This window comes from Rhinoderma darwinii, chromosome 1 (genome assembly GCF_050947455.1).
Source record: "Rhinoderma darwinii isolate aRhiDar2 chromosome 1, aRhiDar2.hap1, whole genome shotgun sequence".
Classification (NCBI taxonomy): Eukaryota; Metazoa; Chordata; class Amphibia; order Anura; family Rhinodermatidae; genus Rhinoderma; species Rhinoderma darwinii.
In genome coordinates this window covers 583765186-583783224 of record NC_134687.1, presented here as the reverse complement: position 1 = coordinate 583783224, position 18039 = coordinate 583765186, and positions in this window count along the sequence as shown.

Genomic DNA, 18039 nt, shown 5'->3' with positions numbered 1-18039 from the left:
TGTTCCCTGTTTGTCTTCCTGTGCACTTAGACAGCGTAGGGACCGCCGCCCAGTTGTACCTCGTCGCCTAGGGCGGGTCGTTGCAAGTAGGCAGGGACAGGGCGGTGGGTAGATTAGGGCTCACTTTCCCTTCACCTCCTTCCTGCCATTACATAATTACAAGCCCCATCCCGAAACTAATGGCCAAACGGAAAGGACCAACCAATCCCTGGAACAATATTTAAGGTGTTTCATCTCTGACTGTCAATTCGATTGGGTCTCATTCCTTCCCCTTGCTGAATTTTCCCTGAATAACCGGGTCAGTAACTCGTCAGGGGTCTCCCCGTTTTTCTGTAATTTCGGGTTTAACCCAAGGTTCTCCTCCGTCTCCCCTGGTTGTTCCAATAATCCTGAGGTAGAGGAGCTTCATCGGGAACTGTGCACGGTCTGGGCCCAGGTTCAGAAGAACCTAGAGGCGTCCCAGAGCGCACAAAAGATTCAGGCGGATAGTAGACGTTCTGCTAACCCCCGGTTTGTCGTCGGGGATTTGGTCTGGTTGTCGTCCAGGAACTTGCGCCTTAAGGTCCCGTCCAGGAAGTTTGCTCCCCGATTTATTGGACCTTATAAGATCATTGAAGTCCTCAACCCTGTATCCTTCCGTCTGGAGCTCCCCCCATCCTTTCGCATACATGACGTCTTCCATGCCTCCCTCCTTAAACGCTGCTCCCCGTCCTGGTCCCCCTCGAGGATACCTCCTGTTCCCGTTCTCACCCCTGAGGGGGTGGAATTCGAGGTGGCCAAGATTATGGACAGTAGGATGGTCCAGGGCTCCCTCCAGTACCTGGTCCATTGGAGAGGATACGGGCCGGAGGAGAGGACTTGGGTACCTGCCCGTGATGTTCACGCTGGGGTATTGATCAGGAGGTTCCACCTTCTCTTCCCCACTAAACCGGGTCCCCTTAGTAAGGGTCCGGTGGCCCCTCATAAAAGGGGGAGTACTGTTAGGGATCTGCCAGGTACTTCATCTAGGTATACTCCTGGGATTAATCAATCCACACCTGAGGCCAGACCTGTTCGACTGACACCATCTCCCACCAACCAGGGTGGCAGGCTCAGGAGTGGGAGAGCCTATCGCGGCCTGGTCTGTCGGAGTTAGCTCCGCCCCCTGCCCTTTATTACCTGCCCTGTTCTCTCCCTCAGTGCTTGTAATTCTTTTGGATTCCTGGCCCCACTGCTGCTTGCTCCAGCCTGCTTCTGCCGTGCTTCTGCCTTGCTGCAGTTCTGCTTGACCTGCTTTGCTTTGCCCCTGGCTCGCTTCTGTCTCCGTGCCCGCTCGGGTGTACTCACTTCGTCCTGGTCCTGACTGTTCATTCGCCGCTCCGTTTCCTCGTGGCGTTCCGTGGCTACTGCCCCTTCCCTTGCGTGTTCCCTGTTTGTCTTCCTGTGCACTTAGACAGCGTAGGGACCGCCGCCCAGTTGTACCTCGTCGCCTAGGGCGGGTCGTTGCAAGTAGGCAGGGACAGGGCGGTGGGTAGATTAGGGCTCACTTTCCCTTCACCTCCTTCCTGCCATTACAGCTGCCTATTTTTTTAATACCGTATAGCTGGGATCTTGGTTTGTTCCCCAGGGCTTGCACCCATATTTTACCGGTGCTGCTGGATTTTTTATTTTTTTTGTCTACATAGATAGATAGATAGATAGATAGATAGATAGATAGATAGATGATAGATATATAACGAGATAGATAGATAGATAGATAGATAGATAGATAGATAGATAGATAGATAGATAGATAGATAGATAGATAGATAGATAGATAGATAATGAGATAGATAGATAGATAGATAGATAGATAGATAGATAGATAGATAGATAGATAGATAGATAGATAGATAGATAGATAGATAGATAGATAGATAGATAGATAGATTAGATTATAGATATGAGAGAGATGATAGATAAACAGCTAGAAAGAAAGATAGATAATGGAAAAAAAACTGCTAGCTATAAGATTAAGGCCCTATTCACGCAAGCACGATTTGCGTCCACAAAAAAACAGACCATTTTTCATGCATATGACTGTCCCTGTTGCGTCCTTGTGTCATCTGTTTTTATTCCAATAAGTTTTATTGAAGAATTTCAATGAGAACAAGCTATACACCGAATAGTGTTATGAGGGGTTACATGCCCCTTGTTGCAAACAAAAGCAGACATATACACATACAATAAAAAATTAGATCAAGTGAATAAGAGAAGAAAGAAAAATAAAGAATGTATAGGAATAACAAGACTTTATCGTGGTTTGATGTGTAAAAGGAAGGTTCCTCTTAAAAAAATGCCCATGCCTCTCTTCTTCTCCGCAGCCACTGCCAGATAATACAAAGGAAAATGGTTATACATTAATTTAGGGCAGGATTTAGTAAAGAAATGTAATTCTTGAAGAAATGGTATATCCCAGTGTAACGATTTATATGTTTGGAAAGCTTGACGCCGCTTAGTCGTCGAGTTGAATCCCGGCATATTGTGGGTGACAATTTTAAAGGAAGACTGTGTCAGCCATGATCTAATAAAAATTAAGGGTATTCAGTCTGGGACGTCTGACCATTATGAGAGAGAGACCGGAGAGGAAAGAAAAGGAACAAAGGGAAAAAGAGAGAGAAAGTAGAAAAAATAATCTAGGTACATACAGAATTATGCAGAACAATTCCCAGTCAGGGCCATTAGGGGTTTTGAGAGAACCACACCAAGAGCAGAAAATGATTACTAGTGGGGTCTCTCAAGATTCCAAGGAGGGCATGCCATCACCCAATGGAAGTGCCAGCTCTTAATTACTCAACTTATATTTAGAGCTAGATATTATGCCGGGATACGAGTAGTGAACACATACAAAAGAAAACCAATACTCATAACAACCAAAAAAGGACAAAATGGCTTTAAATTCGCAAACATGAGATCCTGTGGTAGAGAAAATAACCAGATAACAGGGCCTCAACATATTCAAGTAATAGGAGAGTTCGAAGGACGAGATGCAGATCTGGATCACCATAGTCGTTGAAGATGGCCCGTAGATGAAGAGGAAGCACGTGGCGGTGATTTCTTTGGAGGAGGTGGTCCGTCTTTAGAGATGAGTCCCAGGTTTTCCAAAGTGGATTCTCTTTCCTGGAGGGAAGTGAAGCAGTAGGGTCAGTTATGGTAGGAAAAGCCCATCTATATTTGATCTCTTATTGTATCAGGACTTGAAGTAGAGGTTTTAAAGCACGACGCCTTTGAATTGCGCGAGATGCCAGGTCAGCAAATATCTGAATATTGCAATTGTGAAGTTGTAGATGATTTGAGGCTCTGGAGGCCTTCATGATTTGTTCTTTCACAATAAAATAATGTGGTTTCACTAGCACATCTCTGGGCAGACCGTCAGTACGGGGTCTGTAAGCGCTCTATGCACTTTGTCAATATGAAAGTAATGGTAAAGTAAACCAGGGAGGAGAGTTTTAAAGAGATCATTAACCGCAGCTTCCAAGTCCAGAATATTTTAGGATAGACTCCGTCTATATGGAAATTTTCCCTTCTGGATCTATTTTTCATGTCCACTAGTTTGGATTGGGCCTCTTCAAGCTGTTGGTAAATATCATCAATGCATTCAGAGTGTTGGTTAACAGTATACACTGTATCATCAATTTTAACCCCTATAGCTTTCATCCTAGACCCCAATGCATGAAAGTCAGCTTTAAGTTCAGAAGAAATCTTAACACACATCTTTTCCAACTCTTGTTGCAGTAGTTGTGAGAAACAGACTATAAGGACTTAATCACTTGAATAAGCCCTAGATGCCACGTTTGTTTCAATAGGTGTTTGTGCAACAGATATCTGGGAGAATGTCTCCTGTCTTGTCCGGCTAAATGAGACCCCAGCCATCGCTTGATCCATGGAGGATGCAATGGGAGTCCTCCTCACCAAATAAGTCAGAATGTGGGGTACCTTCATCAATACTGTGCATCCGCTCCAATGGAGATCTGTGCAGTTGTGGTGAGTGAGGCGCAACCGGCGCCATTACAGCTTGTCAGCTCTGTATGTGCGGCCTGGTGTATAGGCTCTTGTTCAGCAGCCGCTGATCTAGTGAGGACCCTGGACTTTCTGTCGTTCCGTTTTGCTATTAACAGAACCCCGGGAGAGAGCTGGAGGGATTCCGGATCACTCTGGGTAGAGTGAGTAGCTGATAATAGCTAAAATTAGCTGGAGACTCCTGCTGAGGTGTGTAACTCTAGGGATGTGCGTACGAGCATGCACCTTCTTGTGTCATTGTTTTTCATGTCAGTTTTTGCAAGCAATTCCTGGTTTCATTTTTCTTTTTTTCTGCGTTTCTTCAGCAACTAATGCGTGAAAAACAGACAGCACATAGATGTTGTCTGTGTGCTGTCCGTACTTTTCACTCGCCCATAGACTGTAATGGGCGAGTTTGGTCTGCAAGAGCTGACCAGAATAAGACATGCAGTGAATTTCGCACAACGGACACATGCTTCATGGAAAATAACGGATGTGGCAATAGCCCCATTAAATTACATGGGTCAGTGCGCTGTCCAATGTTGAAGCAGTCAGCACACGGATGAGGATTAAAAGAGAAAAAATGGAGCTCCATAGCATCAAACCTTAGTGGGTTTCGATGAACATAAAGTAAAGTTGAACTGCTCACCTGGTCAGGATGTGCTGAGCAGGCACAAGTCTGTGAATAAGTGATGAGGCTGAAAAGATGCAAGCTGCTGCTTTACCTGGTACCGGATCCGTGAGGAACGGCCGTAATCAGATGCAAACAGTAGGAAGAAAAAATAGGGTGATTGTAGCTCTGCTAAACATCAAAAACGGGTTTCCAAGTAAGGATAACAGTATTTATTTGGAAATAACGGACACTGTGTTTCAGCTCCGAACCGGAGCCTTCATCGGGTCCTAGTGCCTGGTAACACCATTTTAACTGCATTTGTCTGTGCACATATAGCTGCCTGTTCTATGGGCTGGCAGTAGGACCTAATGTAGGCTCCGGTACGGAGCTGAAACACGTCAGTTATTTCCCAATAAATACCGTTATCTTTACTTAGAAGTCGGTTTGTGACATTTAGCAGCGCCACAGACGCTCTGCTTTTCCTTCCTACTGTTAGCACATGGATGGGTAACATGCTTGTGTGAATGCTTAGAGAACAGAAAGGTTAAAAGACATATTGATAACAGTGATATCAATAAAATGTGTTCTATGGGTCTGCTCCAGTGGCGTAAATACCTCTGTAGAAACCATAGCTGCCGCCCACCGGAACGCGGCCCGCATGCCTAGCGGCGCCGCAAACAGTCGCTATGGCTGCTACAGCAGTAGCGACGCCACATTTAATAATATCTGCGTCCTTCTTTTCAGAGCAGGGAGGTATCTCCCTGCTCTGTCATTTACTAGACTACAGGCCATGTTCAGCCTGCAGCCTATCAAGTGCAAGGACAGAATCCCTGCTCTGTCCGGTGTGATAACGTCAATGGCTCACGCCAGCCTACGCAAGTATCCCGTCGTTGTTGAGGATGCTTTGGAGAAGCTCCGTTCATCGCTGGAACGAGGCCTAGGTGAGTATAATTTCTTTGTGTTTATTTGTTTGGGGGGTGCTATCTTCAAGGGAGAGGTGGGGTCGCTACCTTCAAGAGGGAGGTGGGGGTATCTACAGAGGCAGCTGTATGGCACTATCTACAAGGGGGAGGTTGGGGCACTATCTACAAGGGGGTTGCTGTATGGCACTGTCTACAAGGGAGGAGGGGGTACTATCTACAGGGGGGAAGGGTTACACTAGCTACAAGGGGGTGTGACACTATCTACAGGGGGGCTGTATAGCACTGTTTACGGGGCACTGTATCGCAGAATCTACAGGGGGGCTATATGGCAGGAAATAATCTAGAAAGGGGCTGTATGGCTGAATCTACAGGGGGCACTATCTACAGGGGGCACTATCTACAGGGGGCACTATCTACAAGGGAGGGCTGTGTGTGGCACCCAGTCAAAAGCTTGCTATGGGCCCAGTCTTTTCTAGTTATGCCTAGGGCCGTATTTGGAGTTTGTGCTACCCTAGGCACTTTTAGGGCTGATGCCCCCGATAACGCAGCTTATTCTCGACCGAAAAATCACAACATGTGCTAATTGTTGCAGATTTTACCTCCCAATGAATTCAATAGGGAAAACCTGCAACAGAAAAACAGCGATCCCGCAGCTTAAACTGACATGCTGCAGATTTTTTAAAAAAGCACCACAGGTCAATTTATGAATGTTTTTTCAGTGGGTTTTTTTATGCAGCGTGTGGATGAGATTTGTTGAAATCTCATCCACTCTGCTGCGACTATATTATGCTGTGGACTTTTCGCAATGAAAACCATTGCGGAAAATCCACAGTGTTTACGCGACGTGTGGACATACCCTAAAAGAAATGCTCAGTACTACCCCATTAACATTCCCTCCTTTGCCCCCCACATGAACATGGGGCTCATTTTCCTTATTATTGTTCCGGTCACAGTTTATAATTTTATAGAAAAAAAAACACACTTGCAGCGGCCCCCCTTCCCTACTGGATCAAAAAACGGAGGTAACCTGGGACCATGTGATGTAAATGAACCAATGACAGCTTATAGCTTTCACTGCTTAGTTTACTGTCACGGACCCAGGAAGGTAAGTATAATAATGGTTTTGCTCTTTTAGTTATTAGTGTTACTAATGTGTTGTTGATTATTTGTGTTTTTTTACAGGTTCGATCGTTGGACTATGTTGGATTCAAAGGGTACTTTGATGACAGCATTTTTATTTTCAATAAAATGTTTAACGAGGGTTGTGTGGGGGGCTTTTATTTCCCAAAAATATTTTTTCTGTATCCTTTTTTTGTAACTTCATTACTACTGCCTTAGTAATGGCGGCTGTCTGATAGACAGCATCCATTATTAAGGCAGGGCTTTGTGTTAGCCGGTGAAGAGGCTAACACTAACCCCTCCATTATTACCCGGATACCCACCGCCACTAGGGGAGCCTTGAAGAGCCGGGTACAAAGCAGTAACTGACCATCTGAAGTTATGATGGGGTACTGGGGGGGGGGGCTGCAGGCTGGTATTATTAGCCTGGAAAAGCCTAAAAACAATGGCACTTCCCAACCTGGTAATGCTAGGCTGCAGCTGCTTTATTGTATCTAGCTGGTTATGAAAAATGAGGGGACCCTATGTTGTTTTTTTCAATTATTTGCTTTAAAAAAATGACGTGCCCCCCCCCCCCCATTTTTCATAATCAGCCAGACAAAGCAGGAGCAGCCTAGCATTACCAGAGTGGGAAGGCCCGTTGTTTTTAGACTTTCCCAGCCTAGTAATACCAGCCTGCGGCCACCCCAGTGCCTGAACATCACTTCAGATGGTCGGGTACTGGATGGTACCTGTCTCTTCCCGGCAACCCTGGTGGCGGTGGGTACCAGAGTAATAATGGGGGTTAGTGTTAGCCTCTTCACCGGCTAACATTAAGCCCCGCTTTAGTAATGGACGCTGTCTATTGGACAGCCACCATTATTAAGGCAATAGTAATAAAGTAAAAAAAAAACAGACACAGAAAATATATTTTATTTAAATAAAACCCTCCAGACAACCCTCGTTAACCAATTTATTGAAAATAAAAACGCCGTCATCAAAGTAGTCCTCGAATCCAACGTAGTCCAACGACCGAACCTGTAAAGAAAAACACAAAAAAAAACATTAGTAACATTAAAGTAAGTAAAAAAGAAAAAACATTATCATACTGAGTCTGTGACAGTACACTAAGCAGGGAGAGCTCTAAGCTGTCATTGGTTAATTAACATCACGTGGTCCCAGGTTACCTCAGTTCATTGGCCTACTTTAAAAGTAGCACAATGAACTTAGGTAAGTGGCCACCACATGATGTAAACTAACCAATGACTGCTTAGAGCTCTCACTGCTTAGTTTACTGAGCCTTGTAAGAGGTGCAGGATCACCCGAGATATGCCTGAATTTTGGCACATCTCAGGTGCATGTACCACTATAAACCTAGTGTGGGGATTCCTTCAGATACAAAGGAGCGCCTGCACTAGGAGTTACTAGCGTTGGCAGGGCTCAGCAATAAAATTTCCATTGATGCAGGTTTGGTCTTTTCTGATCAGTCCTGCTTCAGTGAAACGATTGCAGGAGGCTCCGCCTGTGCCATAAAAAAGTGTTGAATGATGAGGAAGGGAACTAATGGTTGCCTTGCGTCAACTGCGCTTTCAATTGTATCCGCTTCCTAAGTACAATTAAATACAGTAACATTACATTGGGGTTGTCACCATACCAGAATTTGGACTTTGATACCGATACTTTGTGAAGTATTGCGATTCTCAATACCAAAACTATACTTTGCCAACAATAATGAAAAAAAAAAGTTCTTCCATTTTCTGATGTGAGGCACATGGTGTGATGAATTTTTAACCTCCATGTGCCTCACATTAATAGTAATTAACCCCATCGTGTTTCTCACAGTGATAATGGACAACATTGGGTTAATGTGTGAGGTACATGATGATTACTAAAAATTAGTCACATGGTGGTATAAAATTCATAATACCGCGTGCCTCACATTAATAAGTGAAAGAAAGCAGTTTTTATTTTATTTTGTTACAGTGTACACACCATAAATGACGCTATAAATTTATTGTGCAGGTTATTACGGTTGTGACGATACTGAATGTGTGTATATTTTATGTATTGAGACTTTAATTTTATGGATTATTGTAAAAAATGGGTGTGTATTTAAAAAAAAAAAAAATGAATTTAACATTACTTTATTTTTACTTTTTTATTTTTAAACTATAATGTACTGGCATACATCTATATGCCAGTACATTAGCCTGTGTAATAAAAGTACAGAGGAAGTTGTTAGGACATACCTAAGTATGCCCTAACAACAGGAAATATGGTCAGACAGCCCTGGGGTTCTTCAATGGACCCTGGATTTTATGCCCACATATTGTATGTCCCCCAATCGCGCCACAGGGATTCCCTGTGACACAATCCAAGGGGCATCCCCCTTCACATTTTCCCCTTGAATGCTGTGGTCAGCTTTAATCGCACTGAAGACAGAACATGGGGGTGTTTTGCAGTGCGCCCGCAATGTTCTGTCTTCAATGCCGACACTCATTAGTGCAGCGCTGGTTGCATCACCTCATGCTGAATGCACGCACACACTTGTTGTCAGGAGCGGGACAATGGCAGTATTACACAGCCGCAGCTGACTACATTCAAGCAATACAATACTAACCTGTGCGGCCGCACAGCTTAGTATCGAAATACAGGAATTAATGGTATTGAACCATTTGAGGGTGCATGGCATCGAAATAGCATTGATGCATCGTTCAACCCTACATTAAATTACACAGAACTTGTACTAGTACTTACCTGACCTGCTGCGGTGCCCTCCTGTTCTGCTCTGCCATCCCTTCCCTCACAGTGCTTCTTAGACAGAGTCTAAGACACGCCCACTGTTCTCAGATTGGCCACAACTGCTCATGTAAGCAGTTCTGGCCAATCCATTAACAGAGGGCATATCTTACAGCCTAAGGAGCACTGGTGAAGCGCATTTCCCCTGCCCTGTGAGTGACCTGACCTCTGTTTTTAATGTAAAAAAAAATGAAAACGATACTGCAGCTGCCCCCCCCTTGCTGGACGCCCTAGGCACCACACCCATAGTCCCTAGTGGCAAATAAGGCCCTGGTTATGCCTCTGCTCTGCTCATATATCCGAACATATCATACAGAACATTGCACCAAGAAAACCTACTATGTTAAAATGCAATATGTAAATACTAAAAACCTGAAGTTCAATGTTGCAATGACTGAGCTGTCCGTGTGTTATTCACAATTACAGTTGTTCCCTTATTAATTGCACTTACTGGAGATGATGTCTGATGGATATAATCTGTATACCTTTCTGACAATCGGGAGGCGTTAATGCACTTGAAACCACACTAACACCAACAAAGTTTTGGAATGTAAAAAGACAACGTCCTTTATATGGTAAAATAGGTCATATAAACATGCACCAAAGTATGTGATGTGCAATTAAAAAGATTGTGCAGAGGTTAATTGGCCATTATTTCCCAGGAACACTGCAGACATGATGGAGTTGTAACAGTATTTATCTACATTCTTTCTGATCTCCGAGTATGCATTAAAGAAGAGGTTAACACTTGGCGATCCTACCCTAATAGTTAGACAATTGCATGAATGTCAGTTTTCCTAGAGCAGATACATTTCAGATTTCTACTGGGAGTTGGGTATATCACCCTGTAGAGTAGTAATTCCTAACCCTCTTACCATAGAGGAACCCCTTAAAACTGTTTCCACGGAGGAGCCCCCTACACCCAATGCTGCCGCAATTAAACTTGGTGTATATCAAATAAAACATTCCATAGTTCCTGCCCAGCGCTATATTCGGGTGAGATGTGTTAATTTTTTTTATCAAGCTTTTTTGAGAAGGCGAAAGACAGTTTGTTATCCCTACTGTAAGGCCCTTTGCAGTGCCCATTAACCCCTTAAGGACACAGCCTGTTTTGGCCTTTAGGACACAGCCGATATTTTCAAATCTGACGTGTTAATTTATGTGGCAATAACTTGGAAATGCTTTTACCTATCCAAGCGATTCTGAGATTGTTTTCTCGTGACATATTGTACTTTATGTTAGTGAAAAATGTTGGTCGATAAATTCAATATTTATTTGTGAAAAACACAAAAATGTAAGAAAAATGTGCAAAAATTTGCATTTTTCTAAATATAAATGTATCTGCTTGCAAAACAGATAGTAATACCACACAAAATAGTTACTAATTAACATTTCCCATATGTCTACTTTAGGTTGCCATTGTTTTTTGAACGTCCTTTTATTTTTCTAGGACGTTACAAGGCTCAGAACTTTATCAGCAATTTCTCACATTTTCAAGAAAATTTCAAAAGCCTATTTTTTTATGGACCAGTTCAGTTCTGAAGTGGCTTTGAGGGCCTTATATATTAGAAAGTCCCCATAAATCACTCCATTTTAAAAACTGCACCCCTCAAAGTATTCAAAACAGCATTTAGAAAGTTTCTTAACCATTTAGGTGTTTTACAGGAATTAAAGCAATGCAGAGGTGAAATCTACAAATTTTCCTTTTTTTTCTGAAATTCATTTGTAAGAAAATAATTTCTGTACCACAGAAGGTTTTACCATTGAAACACATCTCAATATTTATTGCACAGATTCTGCAGTTTTTAGAAATATCCCATATGTGGCCCTAGTGTGTTACATGACTGAACTACAGGCCTCAGAAGAAAAGGAGCACCCAGTGGATTTTGGGGCCTCCTTTTTATTACAATATACTTTAGGCACCATGTCAGGGTTGAAGAGGTCTTGTCGTGTCTAGGGGTATAGTGAGCATTTTGACCCCACAGGTTTTATGCTGAATTTATTGGAATTAGGCTGTGAAAATGAAAATCTAATTTTTTTCTGAAAAAACATAGTTATTCATTTTTACAAGAAATAAAGGAGAAAAAGCACCCCTATATTTGTAAAGCAAATTCTCCCAATCACAGGAATATCCCATATGTGGTAATAAATTGCTGTTTGGACCCACTGCAGGGATTGCAATGTGAGGAGTGCCATTTGGATTTTGCACAGATGTTTTTTTGGTGCTATGTCACATTTGCAGAGACCCTAATGTACCAGTACAGAGGAAACTCAAAGAAGTGACACCATTTTGGAAACTACACCCTCAAGGAATTTATTCATGGATGTAGTTGGTAGTTTGAGACTACATTTTGTTGGAGGAATTCATGCATTGCCGGCGTAATAATAGAAATTTGATTTTTTTTTTTCTCACAAATGTTTCATTTATAGGGCATTTTTCTTTGTATCCAGTACATGAAACTAAGGAAATGTACCCCAATGTTTATTTAGCTGTTTCTCATGTTCAAAATTACCCCCACTTAGGCCAAAGTTTTATCTTTGTCAACATGGTAGGGCTCAAACGCAAAGGAATACCCTGTAGATTTCAGAATATAGCTTCCACTTACAGAGGAAAACTGGCAAAACAATGTAACACCTCCAGAAGTGACCCCATTTTTAAAAGCAGATCCTCAAAGTCTTCATTTAGGGGTATAGTGATTATGTTGACCATATATTTTTAGCTGAAATTATGGGAGAGCATAAAACTGCAGTGCCTTGTGGCTTTTTGGGCCTAGTGAGATAAATTCCAGGCACAATGTTTTGAAGTGACACAGCCGAAAACACCGTCCTCCAGTATTCATCTAGGGGTATAATGAAATTGTTTTAATTGAGGTATAATTCCAATTTTTAAATGGGCACTAATGTAATGAAAATAGGGGTAAAATATCTGTACGTCTATATGAAAAGAGCAAAAGGGTTAAAATAAAAATTAAAGAATGAATAAATTAATATTTTAGAGAAGAATGATAAGAACTCAAACATTCTTTGATGCACAACCCCGGGTTATCGGGACAAGTGTCGCATTGGTAACCCGTGTCTTTTCTAAGTCCATTTTTGTAACAAAAGCAAAATTTTTTGTAGGGCCGTCTCTTTTTTTCAGTAGCGGGAAATTCGGCTGGGAAGTTCTGTCCCGGTACAACTCTGCTGGCCTGACTTCCATGGGATGTGCTTGCACCCTCTTCTGCCCGGTCTTCGAACAGTAATTGCTTTATTACCTGTTCTTGATATTCAAGATGCGGGGCATTTTTCCTGTCTGGCGGTATAATATAAAGGAATTACACAGTGCTGTTTGAATTAAGTGCACTGCAACCTTTTTATACCAGACGCATGACTTCCGCATCGCGTTGTATGGCTGTAATAATTGGTCAGCCGGGTCCACCCCTCCCATGTGTTGACTGTATTCTTGTATGCACACAGGCTTGAGGGTTGTGGTGTTACTGCCTCTTACAGGAACAGGGGTGCTGCTGTCTGCATGAATAGACGTGAGGATGAAGACGGTGAATGGGGGCCTATGGATACATTTGATGCCTCATACCGCAAATAATCACTGCAATATAGTATGAAAGCAGCTTAAATTGGCTCTGTCACCACATTATAAGTGCCCTTTTTTGTGCATAATGTGATCGGCGCTGTAATGTAGATTACAGCAGTGTTTTTTATTTCTAAAAACAATCATTTTTGATGGAGTTATGACCTATTTTAGCTTTATGCTAATGACTTTCTTAATGGACAACTGGGCGTGTTTTACTTTTTGACCAAGTGGGCATTGTACAGAGAAGTGTATGACGCTGACCAATCAGCGTCATATACTTCTCTCCATTCATTTACAGCAAGGCAAGCGTAATCTCATTTTAAATGACCGTTTACAGTGTAATCTCGCAAGATTATGCTTGCCTTGCGTAAATCTCACACAAATTTAATTCTGAATAGACATCGCGTCCTGGCTGGTAGTGATGTCTATTCACAGTCAGGACACTTCAGTAATGTTAATATGTGAGTAAGTGACTGCACATAGTGATCTAGCTAGATCACTATGTGCTATGTAAATGAGTGGGGAGAAGTGTATTACGCTGATTGGGCAGCGTCATACACTTCTCTCCACAACGCCCACTTTGTCAAAAAGTAAAACACGCCCAGTTGTCTATTAAGAAAGTAAATAAAATAAAAGACACTGCTGTAAACTACATTACAGCGCCGATCACATTATGTACAAGATAGGGCATAATCTGGTGACAGAGCCTCTTTAAATCCAGTCGACGCCCTTCTCTCCAGAGATGTCTGCACATACGGCCGTCCTGTTCCACAGTGACCACCAGGGTGCGATCGTGAGCTCAGTCCAGACTTAAGAAGCTGAAGCGCACGCAGGTGGGAGATTGAGCTGATTGCTCCCAGAGCACCCTGGGCTATAAGAAGGGCTGTGCCCCTCTCTGCAATGCCTGAGCGTTATTTGCCGTACCAAAAGTTTGTCTATGCAAATGGGCTCCTAGTGTTTTCCAGTTCCCAGTGTTCCTCATACCTGTATCCTGTATCCCGTGCTATCCTGGTCAAGTGCCATGCAGAGCTGTAGTCATGCTCTGCTGTATACCACACCTCTCCTGCTACTCCACGCCTGACGTTTACCTGCTGCCTAGTCCCAGCTGAGCCTGCCTTGCTACTGTCCGAGCTGCCACAGGTACACTATACGAACTATAGACTGTGACCTGTGCCCTGTTGGCTAGCTGCCATACCGTCAAGACGGTACGGCCTAGTGGGTCCACGAACCCAACGTGACAAAAAGTGACACGTGTTGCTGCAGTATTCTGAGGAATCCCTGACTAGGGTCCAAAGTACCCTTCGAATCCTGGCCTGAAAACATTGAATTAGATTATGAATGGGATACAGACTATACACTGACATTAAACAGCCTGTGTTTGCTGATGGTGTGCCAAGCAATTAAAAGGAAAGTTCCAGACTCTGTATTTAACATTTAAACTTTACATTAAAAATTTAGTACAACATTTTATTTATATGACGTTCAAACAAAAGGGCAAATTCAGAAATCTGCTGGACTCCTATTAGCAGGGAGCACTGCATTTTGGGAGTTCAGATGACAGCTACACAGGTAGAACTAAGCTGTAAGGTTAAATATCAGACAGGAGAATGGAGCTAAAGCGCTGCCTGGTCCAAACAAAACCAACAGAGTAGCTACAGTATGTATATGAATGGAGAATACAATATGAAATAACTTGAAATTGAGGCAAAAAGATTAAAGCAAAGTATTTACAAAGTTATTCAACAATTTTTTATTAACTTTGAACTATGACACTTTATTAAAAGGTGGAATTTTATTTTAATTTCAGGACTAGAAAAAAGGGTTTGCTTTTTTCCAAAAAATAGAGCCATGCCTGTCCAATAACTTGAATGGGGATGAGACACACCCTGTGGACAAGAGATTCTAGAAAAAAAAAATGATCCTGAACTTCCATGAATTTCCCTGGCTGTTCTTCTATATTTGTGGTATGCTTCCAGTGGTAAGGTAGCTATTTCAATAATGACAATATAATCTTCACTAGCTATGTATTCTAGTGACTGACATATTAATGCTGGTTTATTAAAGATAGTTAAATACACCAATTCTGGTGATGACACAGCATTCAAATACCACATTTTAATGGTGGTCCGCCCAGGAAATTAAAAATGTCTACAAAACCTAAAGTAAATACATTTATAAACGTGCAAATTATAACAGGAGCTGCTAATAACATCCACACCTACAAATGTAAATCTTTCTGAAGGTTCTCAGGAGATGATATCAGGTTGTGGAAATGTGAAATAAAGTAATAATAATATGGGTCAACATTTTTCTGGACTTTATATCAGTAGTTCCATTAAAGAACATGAGAGTTAGCCTCTCCTCAGTGTGAAATGGTTGATAACAGGGCACAATAGATTGCATTCAACTGCATTACAATTGTGATAAGGTAAATGTTATGTATGATGTCCCTTTTCAATCTGAATGCATTATAATCATTGTCAGTCATTGGTGATGGACATTAAACATTTATACAGCAATTTCTGAATTATTAGAGCGCAATTACATAATGTATTCAGGATGGACCCCATGTACCAAACCTCTGACAGAGAAAATGTGCAGTTTAGAAAATCAGTGCTGGATGTTCGTTTCTATGGGCAACAATGATATGTTTTTTTCTTTAAGTTTTAAAATTTGGGGTCTGTTCTGTTCTATTAGTTGTATTCAAAGCAAATAGGCAAAAATTGCACAAATTAAGTAGATGTAAAAATGTTTATAAGTTAATTTATTTCAGTAATTCAATTAAAAAAGTGAAACTCATATTATATAGATTCATTATGTCACGATCACAGGGTATGTGGACCCACTAGGCCGCTCCGCCGTAGCGGAGAGGCAGCTGGCCTAGTCACAGTCTATGCAAGAGTCTATAACAGTTCATAGCACAAGGGTACCTGAAATAGTCCAGATAGTGGCCGAGGCTTCAGCGCGGATGGTGGTGGTGCAGCAGTTTGTGCCAGACGTGGCGGATAACACTGGATGTGGCAGATAACAATGGACGTGGCGTATGACACTGGACGTGGTGGATGACACTGGACGTGGCGGATGACACTAGACGTGGCAGATGACACTGGTGCAGTAGACCACGACTCCAACACTAACAGGCTCAGGAATAAGGACACAGCACTTGATATGGGATACAGATAGCAGGGCATGGGTAACAACAGGAGCAGGATAAGACAAAGGGACCATTTGCAAGACTGACATGGGATAAACTAACAACACTCAGGCAATGAGCAAAGGGGCAGGGCCCTTCTTATAGTCCAGGAAATCATGGGCAGTTGATGATGATGATTTCCCATGTACTCTGGACTTGATTTAACTTTTTGATGATATTCTAATTCATTGAGTAGGACTAGTATATATATGTATATATATTTATATATATATATTTACACACACAGTGCTGTGCAAACGTTTTAGGCAGTTGTGAAAAAATGCTACAAAGTAAGAATGCTTTCAAAAATAGAAGTGTTAATAGTTTTTTTTTAATCAATTAACAAAATGCAAAGTGAATAAACAGAAGTGAAATCGAAATCAAATCAGTATTTAGTATGACCGGGGGGGCTCTTTGCCTTCAAAACAGCATCAATTCTTTTAGGTACAATTGCGCACAGTTTTTGAAGGAACTCAGCAGGGAGGTTGTTCCAAACATCTTGGAGAACTAAGCACAGATCTTCTGTGTATGTGGGCTTCCTCAAATCATTCTGTCTCTTCAAATAATCCCAGACAGACTTCATGATTTTGAGATCAGGGCTCTGTGGGGCCATATCATCACTTCCAGGTCTCCTTGTTTTTCTTTACGCTGAAGATAGTTCTTAAGGACATTGGCTGTGTGTTTGGGGTCTTTGCTGGTTGCAGAATAAATTTGGAGCCAATTAGACACCTCCCTGATGGTGTTACATGATGGATAAGCATCTGCCTGTATTTCTCAGCATTGAGAACACCATTAAACCTGACCCATTCCCCAACTCCATTTGTGAAATGCAGCACCAAACTTGCAGGGAACCTCCACAATGCTTCATGCCTGCAGACACTCAATATCGTACTTCTCTCCTGCCCTTCGGCAAACAAATTGCCTTCTGTTACAGTCAAATATTTAAAAATTTCACTCATCAGTCCAGAACACCTACTGCCATTTTTCTGCACCCCAGTCTCTATGTTTTCTTGCATAGCTGAGTCGCTGGGCCTTGTTTCCATGTCAAAGATATGGCTTTTTGGTCACAATTCTTGCATGAAAACCACGTCTGGCCAGACTTCTCCAAACAGTAGATGGGTGTACCTGGGTCCCATTGGTTTCTGCCAGTTCTGAACTGATAGCACTGCTGGACATCTTCCAATTTCAAAGGGAAGTAAGCATGATGTGTCTTTGAACTGCTTCACTAAGTTTCCTTGGCCAACCACAGCGTCTCGGATCCTTAATATTACCTGTTATTTTGTGCTTCTTCAAAAGAGCTTGAATATCACGTCTTGAAACCCGGGTCGGCTTTGAAATATTTGCCTGGGAGAGACCTTGCTGATTCAGTATAACTACCTTGTGTCTTGTTGCTGTGCTCGGTCTTGCCACGGTAGACCTGTGACATGAAACTATCTTCCACAACCTCACCTTTGTAGAAGAGTTTGGCTACTTCTCCCCCAGTTTTAAGCCTCCTACACAGCTGTTTCTGTTATAGTTAATGTCTGTGTTTCAACATATGAAAACAATGATTATTATTAACTGTTTGGTATAATTGGTTAATCATACACCGGCTGATCGCATCTTTCATGTGGCAGTAATCATCATAGTCGACAGCACTTCTTTCATTGTAAACAAGGGATGTGCTGCCAACAATGACACAAAATGTATGGGGGCAAACGATCTTGTTCGTTTCCATACAGTAAAATTATTTCTCCATGTAAATGGAGTTAAGCAAGCACCTATCAATGTGCTATATCGTCGATTAACGCTAGTTTATCAGAATAAATTTTACCGCCTTTATACA